The sequence below is a fragment of the Phascolarctos cinereus genome, unplaced genomic scaffold (genome assembly GCF_003287225.1).
Source record: "Phascolarctos cinereus isolate Bilbo 61053 unplaced genomic scaffold, phaCin_HiC Scaffold_2;HRSCAF=192, whole genome shotgun sequence".
Lineage (NCBI taxonomy): Eukaryota > Metazoa > Chordata > Mammalia > Diprotodontia > Phascolarctidae > Phascolarctos > Phascolarctos cinereus.
In genome coordinates, this window is record NW_027555625.1 from 152217534 (window position 1) to 152232783 (window position 15250).

A 15250-nucleotide genomic window follows, 5' to 3' on the forward strand; every position below is an offset into this window, starting at 1 on the left:
CTGTTTGCCTCAGTTTCCTCATCTGTAAAATGAACTGGAGAAGGAAATGGCAAACCACTCTAGTATGTCTTAGAGCTAGAGCCCAATTGCAGAGCACTGTGCTAGACAAAATGCTACCCCATTTGCTTTTTATCAGGACCGTACTATGGTTCTATGTCTCACTGATCACTTAGACTGAGCCACAAGATTATTACCAACTTAAGTGTGCCATGGTTAAATTGTACTGATAAGAGAGATACAGCATTGCTATTAATGCATTTGGGGATAATAAAAGAAAGTATGCGGTTATAAAAAAAAAATCAAAGTTTCCCGAATTTGATTTTGGACTCTCAAAAGTGAAGAGGATTTATCTTAGGTCATGGCAACCAGAGATTCAGTATACCAAAGAATTCTTTTAAAGTAGCAAGAACATATGCTATCAACAAAGTGAATGAGGTTTCTCCACTTACTTAAGCTGCCATTTCATGTCTCTTTTTCTAGCCTTTAGGTTTTGTTGCATAAACCAAAAGGGATACAATCTAGGGGTGTAGAAGGAAGTACGTGGGTGAGGTAGAGTATGGGGTATATTTAGTGGGTAATATGATGAAATAATTTGTCAACCACCATGACAAATAGATAACACTTCCCCACTTTTTCCAGCTTCCCAACAATTTCTAGAATTCCCTATATTGTATCTTGAAGTTTCAATTACATAACATAATGAATAGCAACAACAGCTAGAATTTATATAGCACTTTGGAGTTTGAAAAATACTTTACATATGTTACCTTATTTGATCCTCACAACCACAATGCTGTGAGTTAGATGCCATTATTTCCCTTGTTTTACAATGGAGGAAACTGAGGAGAGAAAAGGTTAAGTGACTTGCTGAGAATTACACAACTGTATCTGGATCAGGATTTGAACACAGGGCTTTCTGATTCCAAGCCCACATACTCTAGCCAATTACAAAATAATTCAACAAAAATAAGACATAGGTACTGTGTGGTGGTAAAAAAAAAAAACAGTGGAGTTGGAGATAGAGGACAGGAGTTGAAGTACGGGTTCTATGGCTTGCTAGATTTTTATTTCAGGGAAAATAACTTCTGTTTAATCCTTAGTTTCCTCATATGTAAAATAATAGGGTTGAGATGAATAACTTCTGAGGTTTCTTCCAAGTAAAACATTGTATGATATGACAGTGAATAGTGATGGTAAAACCTTTTCTTATTTTACATTTAATTTTTCTGCCCAGTTATCATGAAGGAAAACATCGCATGAGGGAGAGGAAAGGGAACCATTTAAAATGCAGTAGAAGGAATTTACATGGTGAAAATCCAACTTATTTGTATTCCCCATCATAACTTTTGGAAAGGTTAAAATATCCTATATTTTTTTTTAAATTGGGGTGGGCAGGGCCAAGAAAAATGATTTAATAAAAATGTAAGACACTTAGGGAAATTGTGTGAGTCCCTTCTGTAATAGGTCAAGATCACTGATGTGACCAAAGATAATGACACCAGTTATCATTGGGATTGTTAATGGGGAAAGAAACTTCAGGCATAACATATCATTTGAGGTGGGTGTTATACTGATGCTCGACAGAATGATCTTCCATTGCCTATGAAGGAAACTTGATGCATTAAAAAATTAATATCTTCTAGGGAGATAGCTGGACCAAATACTGCACCAAAATCAGGTTTGTTTATTTGTCATTGTTGGTATTGCTGACAAATATACAAATAATAAAGGCAAGAATGTGGATCTGAAAGGTAGAGGGCAATGATCCTGCTTTCTTTGTGTAACTTTTATTCTTGACCAATTACATTATCAGAAGAAAACATGGGGCTGTAAGTGTGTTTTGTTATTCTAGACACTTTATAATCAATTTTGGGGAGGAGTCCCCAGAATATGTTGGGGAACACAGGATGCCTATCAGAGGTTCCACATGAGTTGCTAGGATTTTCTTACTTTGAATTCACAGCATGTTCAGGATTGGGGGGTATATGGGTATTCAAGGAGGACTAGCAGCTCTGGTGTGAGGACTTGCTGAGCCCATTTCAGGTGTCTACTTGGCACTCAACTCTCACTTGCAGCTCCAAAAAGCTACAGAGGCCACACCCAGGTAAACCATCTCAGCAGGCAGACTCAACCAGGTTAAGGATAATCCGCCACAAACCAGCTGGTGAGTTAGCTGGGTATCTATCTGAAGCATGTAAACATTTCTCACAGATTAATGGGTGGGAGAATAATTTGTTTCAATGGCTGTGGAGCATTTAGAACTTGGTCAGGCATGGAAGATGACACTATCATCCACTGCATTCTGGGCTATCAGCAGTCATCCTGACTTTTGTGCTGTCACTGGACTTTGATGACGTAACTCTGATTCACTTATATCCAACCCATAAGTCAAGACATCAACCTGTGATGTCATTGGTTTTCTTAGAAAATGAAGGACGGACACCATGCACAGGGGAAAAATATAATAGGCCTACACTTAATACTTTGGCTGGCTTTTGTCTGTGGCTCTTAGCTAAAGTGTAGTGGTTCAGAGCCTCAGCTTGAGGCTTAAGAAATAGCAGCCTGCACGTCTCAAAGACAGGTTTTCTAGTCACTGCGACTTAACAATTGGGAGCCAAGTGGCTGATTTACAACTCCTAAAAACTGATGCCCGAAAGATAGTAATACTGAACAGCTTGGCAACCACAGGACCAGGGATGATGTCCGGCAGAGACAGTGTAACTGGTGAATGTGGATACGATATTCAAAAGAGAATAACTAAGAAATGCAGAACAACTTCACCAGAGGACTTTGGTAGGCCTACATTTTGGGAAGTTTGGTTTGCAGTGGCCATAACGTACCCTAGTGACATGATTTCTTTTTGTTCCTTCATTCATTTTCCTATATATACATGGATATCATTAATGTGAGTTCCCCTGCCCTGTTCCCTTGTCTCACCATGACTTCTCTCACAGGTGATGTAGCAACCTGTGGCAGTGAATAAAGACTCCATGCATGCACAGTGGACATTTTCTCCTTATTTTGTTTGCTATGTTGTTTGTTTAAATGTCTAGTTTTGAATTTTGGCTAGCTGGTGGAAAGAAAAACATTACTGAGGTCAGGTATAAGAGCTATAGTTTTAATGGTGTTGAACCACAGAGTACCTCAAACCCAGGAGATTGTTTTTGAGGGGGGTGGGTTTTTATGGGAGAGGGGATACAGCACATGGTATGTGCTATTCTTTATTGTCACCATTTAAATACTGCACTTCTGATTCTCTACCAAAAAAGGTTCTTGGCAAAGATGAGCTGCTTTTACTCCTGTAGGCTGGTGTATCTATGTGACAGGTCCAAGGAACAGCCAAGAGACTAAAGGAAGAAAGTCAAAGTTAATATAAAGAGAAGAGAAAGTCTGAGAATGTGCTGATAAAGACATAATAATACAATGCATTTGTTGAGCAGTTTTCTCAAAGCCTGCCTCTTAGGAAGTGCTTTTCCCACAAGACTACACAGTGTGAGAATATACCACAACACCCATACATACATATGTATGTGTGCATGCATATATGTATGTCGGTGTGTGGATGTGTGTATTCAGGCGGTCTTATTGAGGTAAGAAGGTGAGGGTTTCCCATTTTAAAAGGAAACTATGGTATGGAGAATTCCCCAATACATTTGAAGGCCACATTTGAGCTCCTCTTCAACAGGCTCCCAGAGACTCTAGGATAGGAGTGAATTAAAGCATGGACAAAAAAGTTATATAATGAGTGCCACATATAGAAGTGCTTAGGAAGTGACTTAGGTGAAGGGAGGGGAGGTATCAGAATTTGCAGAATTTCCTGCTTTGAGGGTTTTACGGTCTCACTAATTTCGGTACTTCCTCCACTAGTACAACATATAGAGTAACAACCACACCCAACCATCCTTTCTAATTTTTTCAATGTCTTTGTTTACATTTTCCAAAGATGATCTATGCCACACAGGGAAGATCTTAATCTGGATCTGTTATTATTTTGAGGGTAGAAGTGCAACTCTTTGGGTTAGCCATCTACTATCTTTCAGCCTCAGTCTATGAATAGGCCACATATGCATATACTTTACAATGTATTTTAAGCTCATTCTCTTGAGCAATTCATCAACAACATGTTCCTACATCCGTGCACTTGCTATCTATTTTTCTATTGATATTTGGTTCAAGAGCAATTTAATTCTTCTAATATCATGTTGTTCTATGAATTCTAGCTATAGAGAATCTCCATAGGAAAAATGGTCCTAAAATGGGTATTTTCTTTTTGCATGTCACTTCTATAAAATTTATTAAGCACCTGCTACATGCAAGGGGCTATGAAAAGTGCTGGGGATTCAAACAGGCCAAAACAAAAACAAAACCAAATCAAAACAAAAAGCAATGCCTGCTCTCAAGGAGGTCATAGTCTAGTGGGGAGACAACATGCAAAAAATATATATAAATTAGATATGCAGGATAAATTGAAAGTAATCTCTGTGGGAAAGCATTAGTATTAAAGGAGGAAGAAAAGCCTTGTTGCAGAAGGTGGGACTGGCTGAGACTCGAAGGAAGTCAGAGAAAGCAGAAGGAAGAGACAAGGTAGGGACACATTCTAGATATAGAGGACAACCAGTGAGTTTGGAAATGCAGTGCCATGTGTGAGGAACGTTCAGTAAGGAGTCTAGTGTCACTATGTCGATGATTACATGGAGAGGAGAAAGGTGTTAGAGGAACAACCTGGAATATCTGACAATGCTATTTAGTTTCCCAAAAATGACCAAGTCCAATGTACTTTTTATCCTGTTCTTAGGGTTTTGGACTCCTACTTACCAGAAGAAGTTATCCATAAGTACCTTAATTGATAGAGAAGTAAGCTAAAGATATAGTGGGTCATAGGAAGTCCAGAAAGTATAGTACTCCTTAAATGCTAAGATACCAATGAGTTGAGTTGTCTGAAAACAGTCTGGTTAGCAGTCAAGTGGATATCTGTGTGACTTGATGGAAATTATGAGAAAATGTCAATATGTTCCAACCATTCCTTCTGTATCAGGCCTTGATGACTATTTCACCAGGACATTGTTTGCAACAAGTAGATCTATCAATCCTAAAATCACACGCTGAGAGCAATGCTGTTATGCATTCAAAAGCCTCTACATAGAAATGAAGCTCATATACTCACTACCTGGATAGAAAATTATGCTACCCTACATTTAGATAGCATCTTATGGCCACAAAATTCTTTAAGTACATCATTGCACAATGACAGCGGGAAAAAAAAGGATTGGTGTTGGAGTTGGTAGAGCTGTATTCAGATCCCAGTTCTGTTCTCTGAGTCTCAGTTTTCTCATCAGCAAAATGAGTTGTTAAACTGGATGATGTGAAGTTCTAAATCTATGATCCTATGCTGAAACATTGTAAAGTCTAGGCATGACTTTGTGAGGTTTTACCAAAATTGCTTTTCCCCATTTTACAGGGAATATAACCTCTAGAGGATAAAGGACATATCCAAGGTCATCCAGCTTTTCAGTGGGGTGAAGCTGGTACTTCCATCACAATCCTAGAATCAGGGTAAAGTTTTTTTTTCTTTTTTTCTTATGAAAATAGTTTCTTTCTCTCTCTCTCTCTGTCTATATATATATATACACACACACACACACACACACACACACATATATACACACACACACACATATATATATATATATATATGCATGTATGTATATATTTATCAACAATCACTTCCATAAGCTTTTGAGTTTTAAATTTTTCTATCCCTCCCTCCCAAAGACAGTGCACAATCTGATATAGGCTATACATATACATTCTTATTAAACATATTTTCACATTAGTGATGTAAGTAAAAATTAGAACTAATAGGAGGAAACACCAGAAAGAGGAAACAAAAAATAACAGAAGAGAAAAAATAGCAAATAGTCTGTTTCAATCCACATTCAAACTCCATAGTTCTTTCTTTAGATGTGGATAGCATTTTCCATCATGAGGCTTTTGGAGATGTCTTAGATCCTTGTATTGCTGAGATGGGTTAAGTCTATCAATATTAGTCATCACACAACATGGCTGTTTCTGTGGACAACGTTCTCCTGGTCCTGCTCATTTCACTCAGCACCAAACCATACAAGTCTTTCCAGGTCTTTTTGAAGTCTTCATCATTTCTTATAGCACAATAGTATTCCATTACATTCATATATCACATTTACAGTTATGATTACTATCTGTGTCATTCCCTCCATCCTTTCCCCCCATTTATGCTTTTCTTTCTCCTTTCTCCTTTTCCCTCCTCTGTAATGTTTTGCTTTTGACCACCACTTCCCTCAGTCCCACCTCCCTTCTATTAGCCCCTTCCTTTTCTTCCCCTTTACCTTTACTACTTCTAGGGTATTTAAAGTTAGAAGGGATCTATGAGATCATTTTCTGGAAGATCTTACTTAAGAAAGCTAAGGTCCTGTGAGGTTAACTGAACATTCCCAAAGTCATTCAGTTAATACATAGTGGAGTTAGAATTCATACTTAGATCCTCTGACTCCAAAACCAGAGCTTATTCCATTATACCAGGCATCTTGACTCCAAATTATGATATTCTTTCTGCCAAATAAAGAACCTGAGAAACAGACAGGGTGGACAACAGGAACATCTAATCCCTGTCAATTGCTACTCATTTAACAAAGTCAAGAATTCCTAACCATACTCCTGACCAAAATATTTAGTATCAATGGGTTCCTTTTATTCATGAATAAGATGGTAAATTGATGGATCACTGGGTAGACAAGGAAGTAGTGTTTTCTAAATGGTACCTTACATGAAGATCAATCTTATTTCTTTATTATTAATTTCCCAGGTATGTCTTGCTTTGTTTATATTCCTTCTAGTTCACTATACTGTTATACCAGTCAAATACATTCTGGTCATCTTCTACAATACTTTTCTATTCCGAACCAATACAACCTGCCCACCATTGTCAAACTTCTATTCCTAACACATAGAAAAGTAGAATATCATAATGTATCCATTATATGCCTATTATATAGATTATTCTTCTTTGAGTAAGACTTACGTTCTAAAGCCCACATTTTTGAGATTTTATGTGTGATCCGGTGTGACCATGGGGAAGTTACACCACTTTTATGATTCCCAGTTCCTTATTTGTAAAGTGGCAATAATGGTGGTAATAATAATAATGATAATAATAATAATTGTAACGACACCTCTATTCTCTATATCATAGGGTTGGTGTGAGAACAAAATGAGATAATGTATGTAAAATACATAGCAAGCTTTCATTCACTGTATTAAAGACAAAGTGACTACAAAGCTGGCCTTGATGTAAGGAAGAACTGGGTTCAATTTTTGCTTCTGACAACAGCAAACAATTATTAAGTGCCTACTATATGCCAAGTACTGTGTTGATCAATGATGCATATGTCCTGTGCGATCCTGGCTAAATCTCCTACTGTTATCAGTCCTCTAGACAAAACTCTAAGACTAAAAGTTGCAGAGAAGGTATAGTTTCCTTACATGGGAGGTCTCTATGCTAATAAAATCGTAAGTCCAGTCCCTAAGCCTAAATTGCCACATAAAAGTCATTTCTTGGTATACATATGGTAAAGTACTTCTTTGCACAAATCAAAAAGAGCAATATCAAATGTAGATTAGACTTAGACCTTTTTGTTGTTGTTCATGTTCAGTTGTTTTCAGTTGTGTCTGACACTTTGTGACCTCATTTGTGGTTTTCTTAGCAAAAATGCTGGAGTGTTTGCCATTATCTTCTCTGGGTAATTTTATAGATGAGGAAACTGAGGTAAATAGGGTGAAGTGACTTGTCTAGGGTCACACAGCTAGTGGGTATCTGAGGCCAGATTTGAACTCAGGAAGACTCAGAAGGAGGGAGTGTCTGATGGTCTCATTGTACAAAAATCTTTATAAACTTACGAGCAGAGGCATCATAACATGAGGCTCACTGTAGCCTGGTATGAACTAGCACATAAGCGAGCAGGGTATTCTCTCCTGGATGGTGCAGTCCTGCCATTTGGCACCTTTGGCCCACAGCTTTTAATCCTTTTGTGCTGCTTTGTGTATTCATGCTGGGAAATTTTTCTCTCTTTGCACTCTGGAGCCACCATTTAGAAGCCAGATGCAGGTGCCTATTTTCCTGGGACCTGGAGGAGAAATGCTTAGCTTTTGGCCAGCTGCTAGGCAGAGTCTCCAGAGAACAAGTATTATAGTCAACAGGTATTCTAAAAACTTCTAAAACATTTGAGATCTCTCAAGTCAACTGGATATAACAATGAAATAATTTTACTCCTTTTTTAAGTATATGTAATTCCAGAGTTAAATAAATTTTAAAAATGCATTTTCTAGCTTACTCTGGTAGTTATGTATACTCAGAAATCTCTGGAATATAATTTTCAAAATCCTATCCAAATGAACTACTGCTTTCTTCTGTTAGAGTCTGGTTTGGAATCCATTCAGATAGAAAAACAGGAAAAGATGAAAAATAGCCAACTTTCTTTCCTTCTGCTGTGGAAAAGGGATAGTTTAGGAACTCTTGGCTGTCTCTAATGTACTCTCTCAGTGTGAGAAGGTATGTATATAAGTAGAGGTCGTATTGCTTTGACCACATGGTAAAACGAATCCATCTCATACTACTGCCAGATTTTTAAAATTCGGTCTATATTTGTGATTTCATAGGTATATGAAACTCCTTCTACTGATTTACATTGACAATTACTTAGCAACTTATTGTCTTAATCCATCCTTCCATGTATTAGGAAGAGAAGGATTACTTGAAACTATTGTGAGCATTGTTGGTGATACTAATAATAAGTACCCTTTAAAGTCTATGAAGGGAATGAGTAGATAGATCTGGATTCTACATAGCAGCAAGGAAGCAACTAGACTTTCTGTCTGGGGAAATAGGATCTGGAGGCACTGATAGTTAATGTGACTTGTCCAGGATCATACAGCTAGAATGTGTCATTGGTAGAACTCAGACCCAGGAAGTCTTATCTTTGAAATTGGCTCCCTACTCACTTCACCAAACTTCCTCAAGTAGTCAGTTGCAAAGTTGGGCCTAGAAATCAAGTCTTTTATTGCTCAGATGTGTCAAAATCCCAGAGCACAGGCTAAGCACAATGTGTTTGAATATCATGTGGCAATTTAGGGCAGGTAATTGCCTTCTGTGGACCTTACACTTCTTTTCTACAAAATAAAGGAGTTGGACTGGATGGTCTTTATTTTCCCCTCCACCTTCCTCTAATTGTCAGAAATTGGCTTACAATCAGTAGCTGCCTTTGCATTATGTGTCTGCAATTTCTTTCACAGCATGAACTTTTTCCACATGATATATATCTAGATGTTTTTCTCTTACTATTTATAATATAGCTATAAACATGTCTTTCTTTCTATGGAACAACCTTTTCCCTGATAATGTTCTTTGCCATTATGAGACTTGAAGACCTTGGGATTTATTTTGTCATTCTATCTTGATCCAATAGTAGGTTTTCTTAAGGTATCAGATCAGGAACATGATTGCAGTAAAACTGCCAAGAAACAGGTAACATGGGGAGTGAACAAGCCAAAATTACCACCTGTAAATATAGTTTGTTTTTTATTTTCTTTATGTGGAAATTTCACATGTAAGTCTATTACCCATAAACATGCTTGTGTGTATACACACAAAGCATAACATGATATCAGTTATTAACTCTGGAGTTATAGAGGGGACATGTGCTTAAAGGCTATGAGAACTGTGCTGTTCCTAAAGCAAGGTTCTTGGAGACCCCACTCCACCAGCTCCCATTTATTTTGGAGAATAGGCTATTCATTCAACAAATTTTTATTGCATGTGTGGTATGTGCAAGAAAGAGCAAGCAAGAAAAGGTCAGAGCAATACTGCCAGTAGTGTCTGGTCCTCAGCATGGGCTGACTGATGTTAGGAAAGAAAGCAGTGGCCTCCTGGAGTAGAAGCAGTCTCTCGTATTTTGGGGGATGGATGGGGAGGAGCCTGTGGAATCTTTGTATTTATTTTCAAAGCTAGCCTAATGAAGAGAGAGCCAACCCCAATGAACTGGAAACACTGGCATGCCTCAAGGAAGTAGGGTGTGGTGGTGCATCAGGCCTGGAGTTCAGAGCCAAATGGAAAAATAGGTCTATTCAGATCACAGCCTGGGAATCTCATAAGAAATTACAGTAATCTGATATGTACATTTTGTTCAGTCCCAAGGCATGAAGAGTTTTGATTTGCTGTCTTAACTCCCTAAGCATCTAAATATTCACACACACATACACACAAACACAAAGTAATCATGTATGTTGAAAAAAACAGCAAAGTAATCTGCTTGTGAGAAAAGCAAACAACTCCTGTTGATATTTAAAAAGACAGAGGCTGTGAAGAGGCAGAGCAGTATCTAAAGCATAAACTCAGGCATGAATTATACCCTTGGCAATGGCACCTATGTATTGCCCCCTTTCAAGTAGCTTGTGCTCTCAAACATCAATTCCTCTTGATGCAGCAAAGCTACAATGTGACCTACATAGTGGAAACAGCCCCCCCCCTGCCCAGTGCCCACACACACACACACACACACACACACACACACACACACACACACACCACCACCACCACCACCACCACCACCACCACCACCACCACCACCAGGAGGCAAACCAAGCTGAGAAAACATCATAGCTCTTCAATATGCACTAGATATCCTTTGCCAGTCACATAACAGCTAATGGAGTTGCAAAGGACTCACAATCATTTCATGATTTATTCATTGGTGACAAGCCTTGCACTATTCTGTGTGCATTATAATTGTGTGTAGAGGAAAGAAGAAAGAGTACAGAGAGGGCTTGTGAAGCATGTCAAGTTCTATATTTTTAAAGCAAATCTCCAAAATTTAAACTGAAACTGCTTGCAATATTAGCCCTCTCTCTCTTACTTATGTGCCCAAATTCATCCATCCATCCACTCAACCATCCATCCATCCATCCATCCATCCATCCTTCCATTGTGCTAAGCACATTTTGAAAGCTATGTATTTGGAAAAGAAGGGATTACTTGAAACTACTGTGAACATTGTCGGTGGTACTGATAATCAGCACCTTTAAAGTCCATGAAGAGCATGAGTAGATAGAACTGGATTCTATACAGCAACAAGGAAGCAACTAGACTTTCTGTTTGGGGAAATAGGGTACTACCTTCTATTTTGCCAATTCTGACTCCTAATGGGATTATGATAGCTAGAGCTTAACTGACTCAGTTTGGAGAAATTGGGGCAGTTAGGTGGCATAGTGGGTAATGTTCCAGACCAGGAGTCAAGAAAACTCATCTTACAGTTTGAATATGGCCTTAGACACTTGGGAGCTGTGTGACCCTGGGCAAGTCACTTAACCCTGTTTGCTTCAGTTTCCTTAAAAATGATCTGGAGAAGAAAATGGCAAACCATTCCAGTATCTTTGCCAAGAAAACCTCAAAGGGAGTCACAAAGAGTCTAAACTAAAAAAACTGAACAGCAACAGAAGAATAAACTGGGCTAAGCTCTCAGGATAGCCCTGCCTCTTTCAATTTTCTCTATTAACTGCCTTTAAAATAGCCTGCATATATAAACGATTAGATAGGATATCATAGCATCACAGATTTAGATTCTGTAGACACCTTAGAATTCATTTACTTCAACTCCTTCAATTTATAGAAAAGGAAACTAAGTCCTGAAGGGTAGCAATGACTCTATCAAGGTTATATAGAGAGATGGCAAAGCTGAGTTTTGAATCCAGCTCTTCTGTCTCCTAATCTAACACTTTCAGCTTCACCATGACACTTCAGGACACCTGGGATCCTTGCCTCAATTCTGCCATAACTCTCCAGATATGTATGAAAGTGAAACAGAATGGTGGATTTGGAGTCAGGAGACCAGGGTTTGATTCCTGCTTCAAGTCCTTGCTAGCTCTCTCTTCATGAAGTAATCTCTTAACTTTTCAGAATTTCAGCTTCTTTATCTATAAAGCTGTGGCAATAGTATGTTATGTAAAGGTAAGCTATTGATCTTGTCTTCATGAGTCCATTTCTTTGCATGCTAAACAGAGTTGGAAAATATGTCCCTATGTAAAATGTATGAAGAACACTAATATCCAGAATAGTCACATATTTAAAGCCCTCCATCTTCAAAACTTAGGCTAGATCCTCTCCTCCTTTTCTCTCCTTCCTCCTTTGTAGGGTCTCTAGTTAGTATTCAGGTTTCCCTGACTTGTCACTTATTATCCCATACATTTCACACTAAACCATAAAGCAAGGGAAATGATGGAAACTGGGTGACTTGAGAGCCTGATGATGGGAGTGCTTCAATTTCATACAAAACATCCAAAGATGTAATGTAGCATAATGGATATAGAGCTGGATGTGAAGGCTTGGAATCAAGTCCTACTGTTGACATACTAACTGTATGATGCTGAGCATCATTTCCCTCTCAAACAAATGGGACCCAAATTCTTTTGGGGCAATGGGAGAAGGTCTCGACTTCTGAAACTGCTTCCTGCTGGCAAGGGGTGTAGAGCTGTCCCTGCGGGGGGGGGGGAGGCTCCCAAAGAGGTTGACTGGAACCAAGCACAGACTACATCCAGGGAATGATGGGGGGACATTGGCTGGTACCTGTTGTTTGATACCAACTGTGTATGAATGGCTTGTAGTCCGGAAGACACAAATCTGTTTTGTTTTTTTTGTTTGTTTGTTTTTGTTTGTTTGTTTGTTTTTTTACCTCAAACAGCAAGTTTTACTAATCATAGCTTAGGAAAAACTTTTCCAGGATTTACATCTGAAATTTAAATTTGTCCTGCTGTAAAAAGCCAATTATTAGAGATTATTTCTATATACTTGCACATTCTCAGCAAGACAAACCCCAAACAAGTTTTTTTGCAAGTTTACACATTAAAACAATAACCAACAATAGTGAAATTATTTTAGCGGTAACCAAATTATGAAAAGTTGCTTGACATAACTGATAAAAAGAGTTCACCAATTTGAAACTTGAAACAAACCCATTATCAATCAGATGACTTCAGTTTTGTTAAATGCATTTCCAAGTTACTTTGTGTAGAGAATCAACATCTCATCATTAACAGTTAAAACCACAAATTTAAAAGAGTGTGCTTACCCAAGTTCAGAGGCTAGCTTTATTACCTCGAGCAGGATGTGCTGAACCTGGGTGATGCTTCCAGGCAAAAGTTGCCCTAGGGCCCCAAGCTATTGCAAGGGGGACCCACACTGTAGTTGCCGCCCTCCTACCTCCTTCTTTTCCAAGGTGAGGGAAGGTAAAATCAAAGATGAGGGGTAAAGGGCGAAACTCTCTTCTCCTATGAGAGGGGTTAACAGATAGCCTTTTGACTCAAGGGAAAGGAGTGGGAGAAGAGAGTGACCAGGGTTGTAAGGAGGAGTTTCAAAACTTTTTAATTATGAATCACAAAACCTCCATAATCTGTCAAGATATTTTTTAGCTGTTCTAACTTTTCCCTGTAACCTCTATGAAGTAGGATTCAGAGGTATGGAGGGAAGGGAGTCAGTAAGCCTCAAGGAGTAATAATAATAATAATAATAATAATATAATAATAATAATAATAATAATAATAATAATAATAATAATAGCAACTACAGTTTTCCCCAATTCCCTAGTGCCAAAAGAATTGACAGAATTGGGCATACACTTACAGATAGGGAGTCTGTTCTTGTCCTCTATGCTGTGGAAGGTGTACCCAGGTACATGGCCTCAAACTGACCCAGTGGACCAAGAGCAGGAGAGTGTCAGGCCGAGTGCAAGACAGCCTTGTAACTGCCCGTCCTAAAAGCACCTCCAAGCCTGGGTGCTTGGAGAGCAACCCCAATTGCAGAGCAAGAAAAGTGTGTGGGGGGGTCTTACATATCTTCCAGTCTTGGCTGGAGAAGAAATTGAGGTAAGGCAGCTTCCCCATATGGACCACCAAAATGTTGAAGTTTAGGGGTGCTGGGACCCCGAGATCACAACACATAGGTCCTGTCCGAAAGAATTTGACCCAAGCCTTCTTTCAGCCCTAGATAAGGTTTATTAAAACATCTATCATATTGAGCAGACTCTTAGGAATCTATTGGCTAGATTTTAAGAATCTAAGCAGTGGCTAGATTATAAGAATCAGAGCCAATTCTAAATTTCTTTCTTTCTTTTTTTTTTTTTAGGCAATTGGGGTTAACTGACTTGCCTAGGGTCACACAGCTAGTTAAGTGTCAAGTGTTTGGTCTGAGGCTGGATTTGAACTCAGGTCCTTCTGACTTCAGGGCTGGTGCTCTATCCACTGCGCCATCTAGCTGCCCCCCAATTCTGAATTTCTTAAGAGAAACCTTGAGAGTGTCCTTGTATTGCTTCTTCTGACCACAATGTGAATGCTTGCCCTTTGTGACTTCTCCATAAAATGGTCTTTTTAGCAAACATTGGTGGCCATCCCATTGGAGTTGAGCTCTCTGAAGCAGAGTTTGAATGCTTGGTAGTTTAGTTCAAGAAAGGGCCTCAGTGTCTGGTATCTTACCTTGACAGGTGATCTTCAGAATCTTCCTAAGACAATTCAAATGGAAGCTATTCAATTTCCTGGCATGGCACTGGTATACTGTCTAGGTTTCACAGGCATATATCAATGAAGTCAGCACAACAGAGCTGCAGACCTTCAGTTTGGCAGTCAGTCTAATACCTCTTCTCTCCCACACTTTCCTTCAGAGTCTCCCAAACACTGAGCTAGCTCTATCAATGTGTGTCAACCTTATTATCAATGTGTACATCCCTGGAAAGTACACTAGCAAGGTATGATGCTTTAAGAATTGCCAAGCACTACACATGTGCTCTTTCAGTTGCTCTCTCATTTGATCTGAGCCAGGAAGGACACTGGGGATTCCAGGAGAGGGAGGGGAAGAAGAAGTACATTTCAGATATTGGGGATATCTATTGAAAATGTATGAATATGGGAAATGGAAGGTTGTAAATGAATAATTGTAAGAAGGCCAATTTGAATGGACTAGAGGGAGTCTGAAGAGGAATAATGATAATACTAACGATAAATAGTATCATTAATAATAAGTATTATTTATTAGTAGTAGCATCATGATACATATTGTATAAATTCTAATGCACATTTACTATAAAATATATAATATATTGATGTATGAGAAATTGCATATATTATTATAATATATAGTATATGTACTATTCTATATTATTTAATCATAATAATAATA